At 40.7% G+C, this 16,354-nt stretch overlaps 1 long non-coding RNA gene across 1 annotated transcript; it reads left to right on the top strand.

Annotated features, from left to right (window-relative positions):
• The first annotated feature begins 3,901 nt into the window (after positions 1-3,901).
• On the top strand, positions 3,902-7,684 carry LOC111946099 (uncharacterized). The gene is made up of 4 exons (XR_002871947.2): positions 3,902-4,117; positions 4,862-4,917; positions 5,081-5,329; positions 6,370-7,684. It is a non-coding gene; the product is annotated as an uncharacterized LOC111946099 (long non-coding RNA).
• The last annotated feature ends 8,670 nt before the right edge of the window (positions 7,685-16,354 follow it).

Raw genomic sequence — 16,354 nt, forward strand, 5'->3', positions numbered from 1 at the left:
CAGGAGACACAAGACTACATATAAGTTTTGAGGCAAGTGCGTTTCAACAACATCTCAGAAACTGGTGTGGACAGCATAGATGTGAGTTTTCTGCTTCAGGACTGAAAGGCTTTGATTGGCTTCCTAGTTTTCTGCAACTAAAATATTTGCGTTTCATAGGTTTTTGAATACATTATTAATTCGCTCCTAGGTCCTTAGCTCCTATGGCTGGGATGAAGAAACCTATCCAAATAATTGTTAGGAAACAAAATCTCTTTTGTTGCCATTTATTTGGTGAGTTAAGCACATTGCATGTGGTCAGATGAGTTGTTCAGAAACACAAAATTTACAAGCTGAGGTTTATTAGAATTAGCCCCAAATCTCTCTTTATTTTCAGAGAAAATTATATTCTTGTGCATTTTTTCTCAGCATTGGCAACATTTCTCAATGATGACAACACTGAGAGGGTTTGATGTTGCTTAAACCGACCAGCTGTGTAATCCAGATAGTTTACTAATACTAACCATTCCCTCATTAATAAACCTTTTCCCAGAGAGATATTAAGAATCTGCAAATCACTCTTACTAAGGAAAGAGATTTTGTATTTTGCGTCAAAGTTCCAAAATCATTTAGGTTCCTGATATCACCTTCATTGCAGAGATACTAGGGAGAATGCTAGGGAAATAATTTCTGTTCCAATAATATGCAAATGTTCTTTGCTGCTGAATCCCCTTTTTTGTAGAGATAGCCATGTTAACAACCCTATCTACATCTTACAGAAGAAGAAAATCAACCACAAATACAAATAAAAACTTGAAGGGGAAATATGGAAATCTGTCTTTCAAAGTTGTTGCATTTTCTGAGCTAGCATCTATTTGATTATGGCTCTTGTGCAAGAATACACTGATGTGATTTAAAAATAAAAAAAAAAATCAAAATAACAGTGATTTTCATTATTTCTCCTTTGGGAATTTCTGTCTTCATTAGTAGATTCTGGCTTCATTGTAAGCAGACAAATTTTGAATAATAAACAAAGCATTTCCTCCTAAATTGAATGAAGTTTGTGAATTATGCAGCTATAATGCTCACTGCTCTGCTGAGAACAAAGGGTTAAACAGCATGAAATATTACCTCACTGTGGGAGAAGAGGGATTGAATTTCCGAAGGCAAGGTCTTACAGCAGCTCCTGACTCAGACATGCTTTTTCTGATTCAGCCATAGCATTCACTTGGAAAGCTTTACATCATGGCCTTGGCAGACTCCTAGGCTTTCCCAGTGCAAGCTGCTATTTTTCCTCTAGCTTACCAAAAATAGCCATGCATAGATTTAGTGCACTTGGTTTGCTGGTGTTTACAGGCACAAGGGTGTTTTCAGGATTGCTCTGGGCAGTCAGAGGCTGCTACAAGGGGGAGATAAATGGGGAAAAATGTGGAATTTCTTTGCAGGCAGAGACATCCCCTCCAGAGTCTGGTGATTCGGAGATGCTTAAGCATCCAACCCATTGCACTGGCTCCATCATCCACATGTGTGTTCCCAGCTCAGACCCAGCCTTTCTCAATGGTTGTGGTCATTTCCAAGGGGCTAATTGCTCTCCTTCCCACAGCTCTGACCATCGGAGCAGACTCTCTTCACAGTGAGGGGCCAAATTCTGGCTTCAAAATGTTGAACTAAAAGCACCTCATCTGCTATATGAGGGGATGAGCATCACAACAACATCTCCCTGTGAGTCTGCTGACCTTTTTTCAGGCCCTTTTCATACAGCCAGGGGGACCAAGCCTCAGCTGCTGTCACAGCTGTCATACATTAGAGCTCCTGGGCAGATGGAGATGCCTTTTGCTTCGTGCACTGTGATATGAAGTGACTGACACACCCCAGTGGAGAGGATCCTTGGGTATGTAGCACAGAAAATTTTGAAAGGAGACCAGCAAGACGCCTAAACAGCCGCAATCTTGATGCTCAGCTGCCAACACAGGCATCCCTGGCATGCTTCTTATCTGGGGGGCACAGAAAACACCAGCATGATCATCTTGGCCACCACAGGACTTCCTAAAGCAAGATATCTAAAAGGCAGTGTTCCTGCCAACATCCAGGCTTGCAAGGCAGTCTGTAATTTTAGAAGTAACACACAGTTGTTCCTTTACTGAAGAAGGCAGTTGGCAATAGCAATGAGCTCTTAACGAGGTTTTCCTGAGACAGCTTACCTAAAACAAATCACAGCACGAGTTACAGCACGAGGTTAGCACACACTTTTGCTTGAGCTCACTACCAGCCGGCTTTGTTCACTTCCTAACACAACTGCATGCTCTGCCGCCAAGCACAGGGTGGGTGCAGCAGTCATCTCCAATAAAAACAAAGGACCAAACAATCTGGTAGCTCTTGGCCCAGTTTTGCTTCCTTTTTTTTTTCAAGGGAATTATCTGGATATCATTTCAATGTCCAGAAGACTGGTAAATGGAATAACTGCAAAATGTCACAAGATGTTGTAAGTCTCTCTGCTGTGCTACTTGTCTCATTGGTCATAATCACCCAACCCCTGTGGCAAAAATACAGAGAGGAAGAAGAACCAAAGTACCATGGCCAAATGGTGTGTCAATATCATATTCCGGCTCCTCACCTGTCTCCCCTCATCAGGGAACAACAGTGACAAGAATTAACCTAAAACTCAGCTTGAGTCTCAGGGGGAGCATGAGTCCTGCTGTGACGGCAGTAGGGGGAGTGTCTCAGTCAGAGCTCACCAAAGGAAGGCAAAGATGTTGAGCAGATCTGTGCCCAGGAATTTGGTTATAGAAAAGGAAGTTGAGCATGCCCAGCTCAATAGGGAAGTTGAGTGCCCCATTTACTGACTGGAGTTTGCTTGAAATTTTGTTATCTGGAAACAGTTAGGAGAAAGCTCATATTCAGATAATTTCATCCCAGGTGATTTCCCTAATTTTTTTGTGTATTAATTTACAGAAGATAGAAGGCGTAGGGAGGTTTAGGTCGGCCATCAGGAAGAAATTCTTCTCAGAAAAGGTGATTAGACATTGGAATTGACTACTCAGGGAAGCAGTGGAGTCACCATCATTGGAACTGTGTAAGAAAAGATGGGCATGGCACTTTGAACTATGGTCTGGTTGACACTGTGGTGATTGGTCATAGGTTGGACATGATCACAGAGTTCTTTTTCAACCTAATTGATTCTGTGATTCACTTTCCAAGGGGAACAAAACACATACATCCTCCTGTAATACCATTTATCCCCATGCCCCTCCTGTTGCACACACTTCTCCTAACAGCATGGTCTCTTAATTCATCATCTAATACCTTCCTTTGCTATTTTCCTTTCTTTTTACAAATGTTGCTCATGTGACCTGGAAAGCAGAGGAGATCTGTAAAAACTGCCAAAAGGCAGTTGCTTTTACTTCGTTCAATGCACAGGAAGGAAGGCTCTGTATGTGCATGTGTCTGTACCTCTGTGTGTGCATATTTTGTTTTCAGAATATTGTTTTAAAATGTGTTCCTAAATGCTGACGATGCAAAACCAACAGCCCTCTGCAACTGGCAAGTTGGGCAGCCAGCACCAACCTTAATAACCAAAAATAACTGCCTGGGTCTGAACCAAGTATTTTCTCATCAGTATGCAGCACCAGGGTGTAGGACGAGGAAAATGAGGAGTGGGAGGATATAAAACAAACAATAAAATGGAAAAATGTCAACTGTGCTCTGGCCTTCCCTTCTGCTTCTCACAGCCCACTCTGAGCAATGCAGCTGGGGTATGCGACAGGCTGTGCACAGAGCAGGGGTAGCACGTATACAGCTGAACACATCTGGTTAGCAGTTGCCTGGTTTTGTGCTGTGAGTCAGCCAACACCATCCACATTTCTGAGCCAGCCCCCTGCCATTGTTACAGAGTGGTTTATGACTTCACTTTTCCTTTGTAATAGATTCATTCCTCTTCCCAACAGTACTGCTGTCACTCTTTCATCTTTGCCTCCCTGTTTAGCGGAGCCTTCATCCACACGTGCATACAGAGTCAGACTCAGGGTGATTGAGAAGCAATCGTTTGCATAGCAGAATTTGATGCAAGTACCTTGTCTGAAATGTTACACACCTTCCCCTCTTAAGGTTGCTCCTGACAAAGCGGACCATATTTATTTAGGTGTGTAACAGGGGTTTGCAGGCCTGGATTTGGCATCAAAGGGGAAAACTGTGATTTCAGTACCTCCAGGTACAAGAGAAGATGGATGTTGATGCTATTTTTTTGCTAAAGACATGGTTACATAAGGAAGTGCAGAAAAGTAGATGAGCTCTGTTAGATTAGCCTCACTCAGCCAGGAGCAGCCCATCTGTTTTTTCCCTCTCCTCTATCACCCATGCCATCAAGAAAATGGCTAGGGACACCATCCTGATCTCCATTTACTTATTTAATAGAGATGGTGGTGTGGGAAAAAGTCATCCCACAGTTACCACGTGTTGCTGCTCTCAATTTAATTATCTCCACATTCCCATCCTGCTAAGAAACTGAGGCTTCAATGTGGCTGGAAGCACAAGGAAGCTCAGATAGAGAGGGCAGTCAGGTGGTCCATACAGAGGACAGGAAGAAAGATTGGAGAAGAAACTCTTTCTGGGCTCTGGGGATTTACAGTAGACAAAGAACAGGGCCACAGCCATGGAAATACAGCTGTGCACATGGGAGATGTGATAGACTGGAAAAGTCAAATTGCTTCAGAAGCAAAATTAGCTGTGATTACTTGATGCAAGACATCACTCAAACCAATCAAATTGTTATTTTGGGAAATCATAAATTTGTATCCAGAGTCAGTTTGTCACTCATTAAAAACTTAAAAGAATGATTAGGAAATGAACTTAATAAGTAAATCTTATCCTCTTTTGCATTTAATAGCTTAAAATATAAGATGATCTCATCTGGCTCTTACATGACCCCTGACCACATCACAGGTAATTATTTTTATTCTCATCCTTACTGCTAACACTGGACACAGTCTAATTATTTCTGGTGCAAACATAGCTGAAGTCTCCCTGCCATCATCTCTGTCTGGATGAGGAGTATTAAATATAGCCCAATATGGAAACTCTATCTCACTCTTTGCTTGTTTCCCAGGGCAGAATAATGCTGTGGTGATCACAAAGTACACAAAGGAGAAGCAGGAATCGTTGTGAATCCTTATGCAACAATAAAAGAGGTGTAATCCAGAGCAGACATGTGATTTCTCCATATTAGAGGGTGAATTATTTTGGTGGCTACATGTAATAGATGGAAAATTGTTGTATAGACAACTTCCATCAGGCTTTTACACTTACTTGAAAAGTTGATAGCGCTGGAAAATCCCCTGCTGGATGGACTTCAGAGGTCAGTTTGATGGATTTTCTTGTGTACTGCATGTGTAGGCTCAGCCTGGGAAACTAATTTTAAGGCGTTTCAGTGAAAAACAGCATTATTAAGCTATGCAGAAGTAGGCCCAGTCATTACTAAAATATCACTTAAAATATATTTTGAATGGGGTTCTTAGATGCATATCATTTCTTTTGACTACACAAGGGTATATTTTTCCCACAAACATATGCCTTTTTTTTCTAAGTGAAATATTCCTGTCTTTCTAAGAATTACTCCTGTAAATTCCTGTAAAGATGGAAAGAGTCTTTACGTGGAGGAAATACAGATATTATTCTGAATCTTTAAAATTAACTGTTAAGCCATATTCAAATTCTTCGGAAAACGAATTTTAAAAATATTTAGAAAACCAAACCAATGGTTTTGAAAAGGAAAAAAAAATTAATGGAAGTTACTGTAATATGAATGTATCACTGAATTCACTTTACCTTTAAATTTTACTTTTCCTTACTTGGAGACACAGGCATTTGAAAAGCTGTTGAAATCTGTACTTCTTAAGCCTTCTTTTCAATAGAATAACTACAAGAAACCCAAGGGATTCAAGTGTCCAACAGGTTAAGAGCAGTTTTATTTAATACATTGTCCTGCTTTGCTGAAAGGGAATGATGATCTCACCATTGGCTCAAAAAAGAGACCTTTTTGATTTGCTTTCAGCTCATCCATGCTTCACAGTGAAATTCTCTATTTCTTTCTTTTCCTCTCTAGGAAAAAAATAATAAATGCCACTGTGACACATTTTCAGAAAGTGACAACATGGTTTAGAAGCTGTCAGTACCTAATGAAGCATTTCAGCTCTATTTTATAAGCTGTGATTATCATGATCATTTTTACTGATACATATATGGATTTGACATCTGCAGCCTTTTAGCCTTTTAAATAATCTGGTCAGCAAAATTTCTAGTATATAGGTCGATTTAACCATTTCTTTCCGGTTTTTTTGGTTTTTTTTTTTAATATTATGGTCCCTTTTACAGGTATGTGTTGCTGTTTACCTGTAGGAAACAGGGCAGAGAAGACTTGGAAGACATTCAGAAAACCTAGTTATAAACTCAGGAACATCTTATTACTTACTATATTTCCTCAAGGCAATGCATCATGTAAGTAACACTGACAGAAAGGCTCTGACCCAAGAATTAAAGCAGAGACCAGAAGTATTGCTCATACCGCTTTCAGGCCATAAAAATATTTGTTTAATTGTAACTCATATATATCTTGAGATGACAGGAGCGATAACAAGCTGCTGCTGAGCTGGTGTGGGGAGGGGGACGGTGCAGGAACAGCATGGGCAAACACATCCATGCAAGGTACCTGGCTTGGGTATGAAGGTATGAGCCACTACAAACCTAGACAATCACAGAATAACTTGGGTTGGAAGGCACCCCAGGCTCAAGGCTGGTCAGGGTTTATAGTACACCAAGGTGTACTCTTATACTTGCAGAGGGATGGCTTGCTCTCACTTTGGTTGGCAGACAATCAGTTTGGGTCTGAACAGGACCTTATGTGAGTAACCTCAATAATTAGTGAAATGTTTGAATGTGTCGCTCTCCTTAAGCATGTAGGTGGCCCTGGTGAGGTTCAGTTGCCTCCAAAACATCCCCATGGAGATTTGTAATGAACTGATTGCACATGACAGCTGTGAGGTCTGACACATAGCATAGGTGGACCACATCGGCAGTGTGTTAATTTGTACATAACAGAAATCCCCAAAACACTGCTTGATCTCTACCCCTTGATCACCAACAAAATATTTCTGTTAATCTCAAAGACAAACAAGCAAATTATGTGTGATTTGTCTAAAGATTTTATTTTACTTAGTAAAATGGAACTAATTGCTCCAGGCTGGAGATCTACAATTAGGCTTACTTTTGAAGCAATTTTGAAAAGTGTTTTTCAGACCAAGAAATTTTTTGTTGTTGTTTGTGACACGGTTGGTTGGATTTCATCTTGGTTCTGCCATTCTGCTGTATTAAGTATAGCCTTTTCAGGAAAATAGGTCTGTCTGTTCTTTTTCATTTTGAAATCAAGGTGTTTACCCAAGCAGCCAAGCACAAGGACTGTTATATAACTTTGAACCTGAATGCAGCAGGGCAAGGGCTGTAAATGATGACCACAAGGCAAGTGCCACAGGATTTGCACACCGGTGTTAGATGTTCATGCCATGCAGGAAATACCTCCCTAGACCCACACAGTGATCCTGGTAGGTCTTGCACCAGGAGACACCAAAATCAAGTGAAATTCAATGATTCACACTTATTTGTGTCTGTGCCTCTGTGTGTGTGTACACAGAGATACTCATGCATATAAAAAAATAAATGCCAGCTCCATTTTAACACCAGTTTTTAGGTAATTCAGTTTTCTATAAATGCTGGTTTGTGCCTCTTCCTGGAATCCACCTACAGATAGAAAAGAAGTAAAGAATCCTGGAAAACTGTCATAGCAACATTTCAGTTGCTGTTGGGAAGCCTGTGCAATATTGGTACCTTGTTTCAAAACTGACATCCAAAAAATCAAGTTTAACATCCAGCACCTGTTCAGTGATTTTCTGAATCAGGGCCATTCATTATAACAGTCACTTGCCTGTGCTCTTGCTGCATGGCCTATTTTTAACCCATGAAATACATTCTCAATAAAAATTGATAAAATTGCATTTTCATTATGAATTGACTCATGAACCTTTCTTAAATAATATGTGCTCTCACCCTTTCACGTGAAATGATAACATTATTTTCATTAAGCAGTGCTAACAGATAAGAGCTCTTTCCCCTTTCCTGTCTTCTTTGTAAACAGATTTTTCCTATAAGAAATCATAACATGAAATTCATTCCTGGAGCAGCAAGTAAAACCCTGTGTCAGATTTCAAGGATTTTGTTTTTATTTTCCAGTTACTGTACAAATTAAATAACCATGAATTCCCAATGAATCACTACACTAAGACAGAAGGTCTTTTCATTTATTAACAGTTCATCACACCACTAAGTTTACAACTACCTACCAGAAGTTTACACAGGGAAGCACAATAGATCAGCTGGGCTAATTAAGGACTAAACATCCAGCTGAAGTAAATACAGTGTAAACATTCCCTTTTAGACAAGCTAGTGGCCCAGTTCCGAAGGTCATGTATGGGTCTGTTGTCCAAAGCAGCAGCACCTTTTATTGTCAAGTAGACCCAATTGATGAAATCAGAAGTACAGTTCTAGTGCAAAGAGATTACAGTATTTTTGCTTAGAGTATTCATTGTACATATTGTCTGCTTCAACAAAACCTCCCAAATGTCTTTTTCACTCTTTTTTTCATCCCAAAACTGCTGTGACTCTGCTGGAGCCCCAGACAATTGGCAAACACTCCCTGCAGAGTAGCCAACGTGAACCTTTGTGAACCTTTGTGCCTGAAGCAGAAAGTTGTGGCCATAGCTCTTCTCCTCCAGACAGGCTCTCATACCTTCTTCAAGCAGAGAAGGTGTCATTTGCACCCAGAAATACCAGCCTGGACCTTCATGTCCACTCAGGCTCAGTGCTCAGGACCTCACATGCTGCCCTTGCCACTTATTGCCCATAACCACAGAGTTGCTCTGTGTCTCTGTGCTGCTAGACATAAAAGGACCAAAGCTCTCAGAGGTCAAGCCCTGTTATTATATTTTCTCATTGTTCTGCAAAAAGTTCAGGTTGGTCTACACTTGTGCTCATTATCAGGGCTGAGCATAAGAACTGCTATGAGGCAAGTAATTATAATCTCTCTCTCTCTGCTTCTGATGGCAGATTTTCTATATTCAAAGTACATATAGAGAAATATTTTTGGATGTTTTTTTAAACATTTTTCTTTCACTATGGACCCCAGTCACAGAGTCATCTCTTCATGCACTTCCCAGTTTGCATTTGTATGGAAGGCAAAGAACCGCTCACGGTTTGCTCATGGTCTGGTTTACATGATGTTCAGCACAAGCATTCATGAAGGGTCTTTGGACAAGTTGAAGGGAAGCTGGCAGAAAGGGACACAAACAGTGGAGAACTCGTTTGGGTGTTTTCATCCCATAGATCCAGTCACTCTCAGTTTAAAATTAGTGCATGTGTCCTTCTATGCTGCTGGAGTCTTGCAGACAGAAACCCTACATAGTATGTGTACCATTTATCTTCTTTTGCCCTCTTTTTCTCTCTCACACAAACCAAAACACAGACAGACAGAGACACACACAAATGAACACACGCACACAGAGTAACAGCTTGTCAACAGCTTTGCAAAGTAAAATACAGATGATAATTAGAAACATGTGACCCTAGAAAAGCAGCACAGAAAGTAAAAGGTCATCTTTTTTTCAAATGACCTAATTAGAAAAGCAGGAGTGTTGGCTACAATATAATGGTTTTACACAGCTTTTTAACATAGACTTCCTTATTTAAAACAATGCAATTTATTGCTCATAAAGGAAAAAAAAAAAAAAAAAAAAAGAAACAAAAAAGGCTTGGCATTTAATGCTGGTAAAATTAGGCGTCACAACACCTGCCTCAAGAAATCTCCAGCCTTTTAGATCTACCAACCAAGCACTGTGTATTTGTCATCCCATAATGACTATCAAGAAGCCAGCACCAGGACAGCTGCCAACTCATGAGAGAGCCTGAAGAGACACTCCAGTATCACATGGAGGAGGCAGGCACAGGTGGCTCCACAACCCCTGCCTGCACCATCCAGCTGGAGCATCCTCACCTTGGCTGAGCCAAAGGCAATGCACAGAGGAGGGGGAGGGATGATAGAGGGACAAGAAAAGGCACTGGAGGCATTAAGAAATGCTGAAAAATATGGAAAAAGGAAGGTAGGGGTCAGTGTGCAAGCAGAAAAATGGATTAGTATTCCTTGCCCAGGGTCACCTCAAAAGGAAGATCATGAGCTACAGTCAGGGTTTTTTTCCAATATAGTTTCACCTACTCACTTCTTATTCCACATTCTTGTTTAATAATTTTCTTTGTTCTGGTGAACATGCAAGGCATTAATTCCTGCAAGACTATTAATCCTAACTTATTCATTGTTTAGAGAAGCTATATTTAGTTTATAGCTTTACCCCATAAATCAAACCTCTCAGGCTCGTCAGTTTTAAACAGTTTAATTATGGCAGCTATTCCCATGCTGTAGGGCTTGTCCCCACCACAGTGGGAGTGCAGGGGGCTGTAAAACCAGCTCAGGATATCAGTGAGGGGAGGACATGAGCTGGCTCCCAGTGTGGAAGAAGGATAACCAACATATCGTGGGTTTGGACTGAGCTAATTAAAGTGAGGCACAGAGTTCATGAGGGAAGAAAGAGCTAGAGAAAATAGCTTGGGCAGTGCTGAGTTGAGACCATACCCTGTATTATTAAAGGCAGCCTAAGCGTGTTTCTGTATCTTCAGCTGAAGAGAAGCCCAAGTTTTCACACAGAAGAGATGTTTAAAGCTGTGCAGCCATTGTAAAGGTGTGGGGGGGTGATATAAAGTTTGTGTTTCCACATCCCTGGGCTTAGAATTTCTCTGCTCGTAATGGTTTCATTGGGAATCAACGGCACTGCCCATTTCTCAGGCAGTCTCTGTGTCCCACAGGATTGAGCTGGATGAAGCAGCATGGAAAAATAATATATGCTGGGAATGTAATGAGCTGCTTAACCATTTTTTCCAAGAATCCAAAAGCATGTGATCTTCATTGAAAACTGCAGATGCCAAGTTTAGAGCTTCACATTCAAACACAGTTTGAGACTCTGTAATGGAAAAAGGAAAAAAAAAAAAAAAAAAAAAAAAAAAAAAAAAAGCAAGATGCATTTATTTGGTAGAAAGGCATAATATTTCCTTCATTGTTCTGAAATGAGTGTGTGGATTTTATTCAGCAGTTTATTTTTGCTGGTTTGAGAAAAACAAATGTCAAATTTTTACTGTTAAAGGTAATTTTACTATGAAAGCCACTGAAAATATGGGTTGAAAGGTAATAGAACCTAATAATAGTAGCAGAGTGATATTGTGTATTAATAATGATTTCCTCATGGTAATACTTTTAGTGATACAGGGTATCTCACCCATAATTAGACAAGGACATTCAGATCTACCTCATGCTTACAATAAACATCCCAGAATGAAAAAAAGAAGCACTGGGAACATACTGTATCATTTGTAATACAAGTTATGTGAACACTTAATGTTAGAGAGTGACAATTAGCATTTTCCCTATATCACACTGAAAATGTAGACATTATTCTCGAGAGTCTTTTTTTTTTTCCCTCTCCATAAATGCAAAGGGTCCCAAGACCCACTGAGGCAGAATCAGGCTCCTGTACATTATTCCCACCTTCATGGGGCTGTATGCTGATCTGGGGAGAATCAGGTCAGTAAGATGTTATTTGGTTTCAAAGACTGAAAGGTACTAATTTTGTATGCCAGTTAATCCATCAGATCACAAGGAGACTGAGGAAATGCTTTTATCTTTAAAATGACAGGCATTAATAATGTTACTAGAATTTCCCTTATATATAACTTTAATACTTTCAGGACTTTTAAATGTCTGTTCAATGTGAAAGCTTCTGAAATATAAAAGGTAATGTCCCTTCCAGAGTTATTAGCATTGCCAGCACGGGTGTGGGAAGATGAAATATGTTCTCGGGAACAAGAAAATGCTGGACAACAGAAAGGAAAGCCCTAACCACTTAAGGAGAGGCATACTATGTAAGCACTCATAGTGACCACACTGCAGCTAGTTCTGTAAGAGAAAGACCAGCTGTGGAGAGGGCTTGCAGCCACCTTTCCCACTCACAAGTATGACAAGACATGAGTTTCACAACAGCCATTGCTATCGACCTTGCAAACTCTTTGGGAAACTTGCAAGATGAGGTCCAGAGAAAGCAGTCTGGAAAGCCTAAGCCACAAGCTTGATCATGAAAATAAATGTCTGACTTTTTTGCTCAGAGGATCATAGCCTCTGCAGCTTTCCTCACCCTTTCTCAGATGAGATTCTGGAAACCAATGGCTGCTTAAAAAAAAAAGATAGATGAATAAAGGACTCTATTGGGATTGCAGGTCATGTTTTAATAATCTCAGGTTAATGGGATGTCAATCTCTCCTCTGCCCCAAGACAAGAAAAAATGTCAGAAAAGAGCCATTTCTTTTTATGTACTGTCTATTAAGGAAAGTTTGGCATTCTGTACTTCTGATACACATTTGTTTGGACCACATCAGTTCAAGAATGAACAAGAACATGATAAGCATTTGTGTTTACTCAAGCCTCTAACAATTCCCTAGCAGGGTGCCAACATGCATCTCAGCTGGATGAAGCTGGAGGAAGCATGCCATGATCTGAAACAAAATTAATCATTCCCTGAGCTACTCCCAGAATGTTTTTCTCCCAGTGTACCTGAGAATTAGCAGGAAAAGATGTACCTCATGGGCAGAACATAATGTAGCAATGAGTTACTGGGACATCCTGGTGGGTAATACTTACTGGCTATGTACTGAGCATTTAGCAACCTGTCATTACTTTTTTGCTCTTTTCTTCCCAGGCTAATGGAGTTCTTGGGAGCAGTTCAGTAATGGAGCTCCACAGGAAGTTAGTGTCCCTGCTTTTTTGTCTTCTCACCTTACTTAATCATCTCTCTACTATAGGACCTATGTTAACTATCTCATATAGGAGCTGAATCTCTGCCAAACTATATGGCAGAGCTCAGAGGCTGGGGAAGAGAGATCACAGAAACAGAAAACCACACAAATTCTTGTTTTTGCAGTGTGAATTAGTCACTACCACCCCACACCTGCTTCTCTTTAAAAATCAATGAGAAAAAATATCCCAGTAAAATGATACAGGTGAACAACCAGATCTATGTACTGACGTTCATGTAATCTGAACTTCTGCTCTTTATGATACTTTTCATTAGCATCACGTTAGTACAGCACACAGAGATTTTTACGACAGTAACAGCAATTCATTGCCTTTGTTAAAGGTTATTTGAAAGCGTGCATAGAACAGATATGTAGAAAATCTACAGGATGTTCCATTTAGTTTTTATGATTCAAGCTCACTGTAGACTGTACAGTTACAGCTTTCCATTTCTGTTGGAAATACTACAAGCTTTTTTTTTTATTAACTATAATGTGCAGATATGGAAACTGAAGGTTACCCATTCTCATTTTCAAACACCTACTTTCTTTTCCTTTCACACACACGCTTCATTGATCTGAATTCTACATTAATTTTCATCAGAAAACAGATTTAGTTGATCACAGAATATGGTTCACTCCAAAGTGGAAAGATTTTTGCTTTGTTTGGCAATGGGATGCAGTTTTAACAGGTTTGGGCTTTCAGAGCTCACATTTCATAAGCTAACTAGATGACTTGAGTGAGGCAACATGAGCAGAGAGGCAATAGAATATGCACACACAGCTCTGTAAAATAAAGTTTCTGTAATATCAATTGCTTTATTATCTCAGTATCATATTTACAAAGTTTCTTTCTTCACAGACATCCTATGTACAAAATAATTTCTTGCTTTCCTCTTAGTCCAGTGATGTGGAGTTTTTAATTTTCTTCCCAGCAAACACCAAACCAGAACACCAGCAATGTCTTTCATTACTGTCTGACCATTAACACAACCTGCAGGGTTTGCAGGATATGCACAAGGCACTGATTTATTTGTCCTGACTACTAGAACCCGAAAACACTACTTCTGAGTCAACATGAGGTGCCAAGTGCCAGCCTCAGTGAGTTAAACCCCAGATACAGGCTGGACTCACAAGCAACCGGCTTGTGGCTGGAGATGAAGGAAACGCTGCAAATGTTATCTGTGCCTCAAAAGCCCAGACCCAGGAGCTCTCTTTCTGAAGCTGCTGCCTGGGGACTGCTGAACATGTACATTGTGACTGTAGGAGTGAAGCTCAGAAAGAAACCGAGTTCTCACCAGGGGCTGGTAGGAGAATAATTCAGAAGAAAATCTTCCTTTTCAATTTTTTTTCTTTACATAACCAATTCCAATAGCTATATTTCTCAGCTGCTGGGAAATCAAGCACAGAGGTAGCTACTGGACCGTAAAAAACTGTCACCCAGAAGCTGCAGGAGACTGGGAGGGGACTGGGGGGACCCTGTTAGTACACCCACGGGGAATTAAACCAGGAAGCTGTTCCAGAGCACAGTAAGCGTAGCAGAGTAAGCTGCTTGCAAATCAGCAGTGGGTGGGGGTAAAGCACTTGTCCCATAAACAAATCCAGCTCCAGTAGAATGCGCTTAGACCCTGTGTTTCGTAGGGCTGTTCCAGGTCTCTCCACTTTCCATGGAGAAGGGAAGAAAAATGCTGCATTCTGTATACGCAGATAGCAGCACGTGTGAAATGCAACTTTATGGAAGCTGGACAGCCATAAGGAAATGGTGCCTTCACATATTACCAAAGGTTATAATCCTGTAAAATACCAAAATTGATCCCTGAAGCTACTCCCAGTGTGTTGCTCCTCAGCTTGAAGTAGTTATGTCCAGAAGCGTTGAATGTGGCATCAGGAGAGCAGGAGGCCCTAAACTTGACTTTGGTCTCTTGGAGCCTTATAAAGACAGTATGTAAATTATGTAAGATTTTCATGGGGTAAAGGCAGCACTGCCTTGAGCAGAAAACATCAGCAGGACAGTGTTGAAGCCTCTGAAAGCCATAGTAATTACTAAAACAAGATCTCTCTGTTGTTTTAATTTCAGACTAAGAGGTAGATGCTGTCTTCCTTATCATCTTATGGCTGTCCCGATATCTGGCCTGGGGAGACATTGGCAAAAACCAAGACAAAATCTTTGGGCCATATAGCTGGTATAACTGGTGAATCATATTTTCAGGGAGTTGTCAGGTGAAACTGCCATGGACCACTGCAGGGACCAGCAACTACCCTAAATCATTGCAGTCCATGACAGCAATACTTGCACCTGAGCTGGTGGGGGGAGGTCCTGTTCCACATCAGCACAGCTATATCTCTCATATTTAATAAGTGATCCAGAAAATATGTTTTGTCACAGGAATATGGGGTTGGCCAGCACATCAAAGGCATGCAGTAACCCACTCGGGGCTGGCACAATTTCCACAGAAAGGACTCAGCTGCTCAGAGCTCAGCAGCTCCATACACAGTCAGAAATTACCCTGTTGGGCACATTGTTCTCATTTCAGCCACATGGAACTGAAATGATCTGCAGAAGTGCTGCTTCCATCACCCCTGCCAGCACTGCCCTTATGGCTTGCTGCTTTGGGTAGAAGAGCAACTGGAGTGCTCAGCAAGCATCTGCCAGCCTAACTCAGACCAAAGGTAGGATTTTGCAATAAGCATCTCCTTTGTAAATTCAGCCCTGAAATTCTCTCTGAGGACTTACTAGGTTGCGTTTCAGGCCAGCCTGTGGCCTTGCCTGAGAAACAGACATAAGAAAAGATCTACAGATGCTGAACAAGAATGTCAACTTTTTAAAAAAATCTTTAAAGATGTTTCTTTAGTGTTATTTGAACCAAACAGCATTTTGCTGAGACAAATGACAGCTTGGCTGGAAGCCAATGAAGTACACATCCACAAGTTTCAGCTTGTTAATATTTAAGAATTATGTCTTTCTGAATTTTTACAAGTGAAAAACCTCTTCTGTACCTTTGTATGGCTCAGAAAGAAACATTGTCTTCTTTTGGTAAGAATTTAGGTCTATGGTTAATCAAAAATCACAGAATGCTTTGGGTAGGAAGGGACATTAAAGATCATCTCCTTTCCAACTTCCCTGCCATGGGCAGGAGCACCTTCCACTATCCCAGGCTGCTCAGAGCACCATCCAACCTGGCCTTGAATGTATAACTGGTCAAGGATGAAGCATCCACAACTTAACTGGTCTACCTCTGCCAATGCCTCAGCAGACTCACAGTAAAGAATTTCTCCTTAATGGATGACATAAACCTGTCACTTTTTAGGCTGAAGTAATGTTGCCTTGTCTTATCACTCTTGTTAAAATTTCCTCTCCACTTCCCTTGTAGCCCCTTCAGGCTCTTGA

This window comes from Cyanistes caeruleus, chromosome Z, assembly GCF_971803275.1.
Source record: "Cyanistes caeruleus chromosome Z, bCyaCae1.hap1.1, whole genome shotgun sequence".
NCBI lineage: Eukaryota > Metazoa > Chordata > Aves > Passeriformes > Paridae > Cyanistes > Cyanistes caeruleus.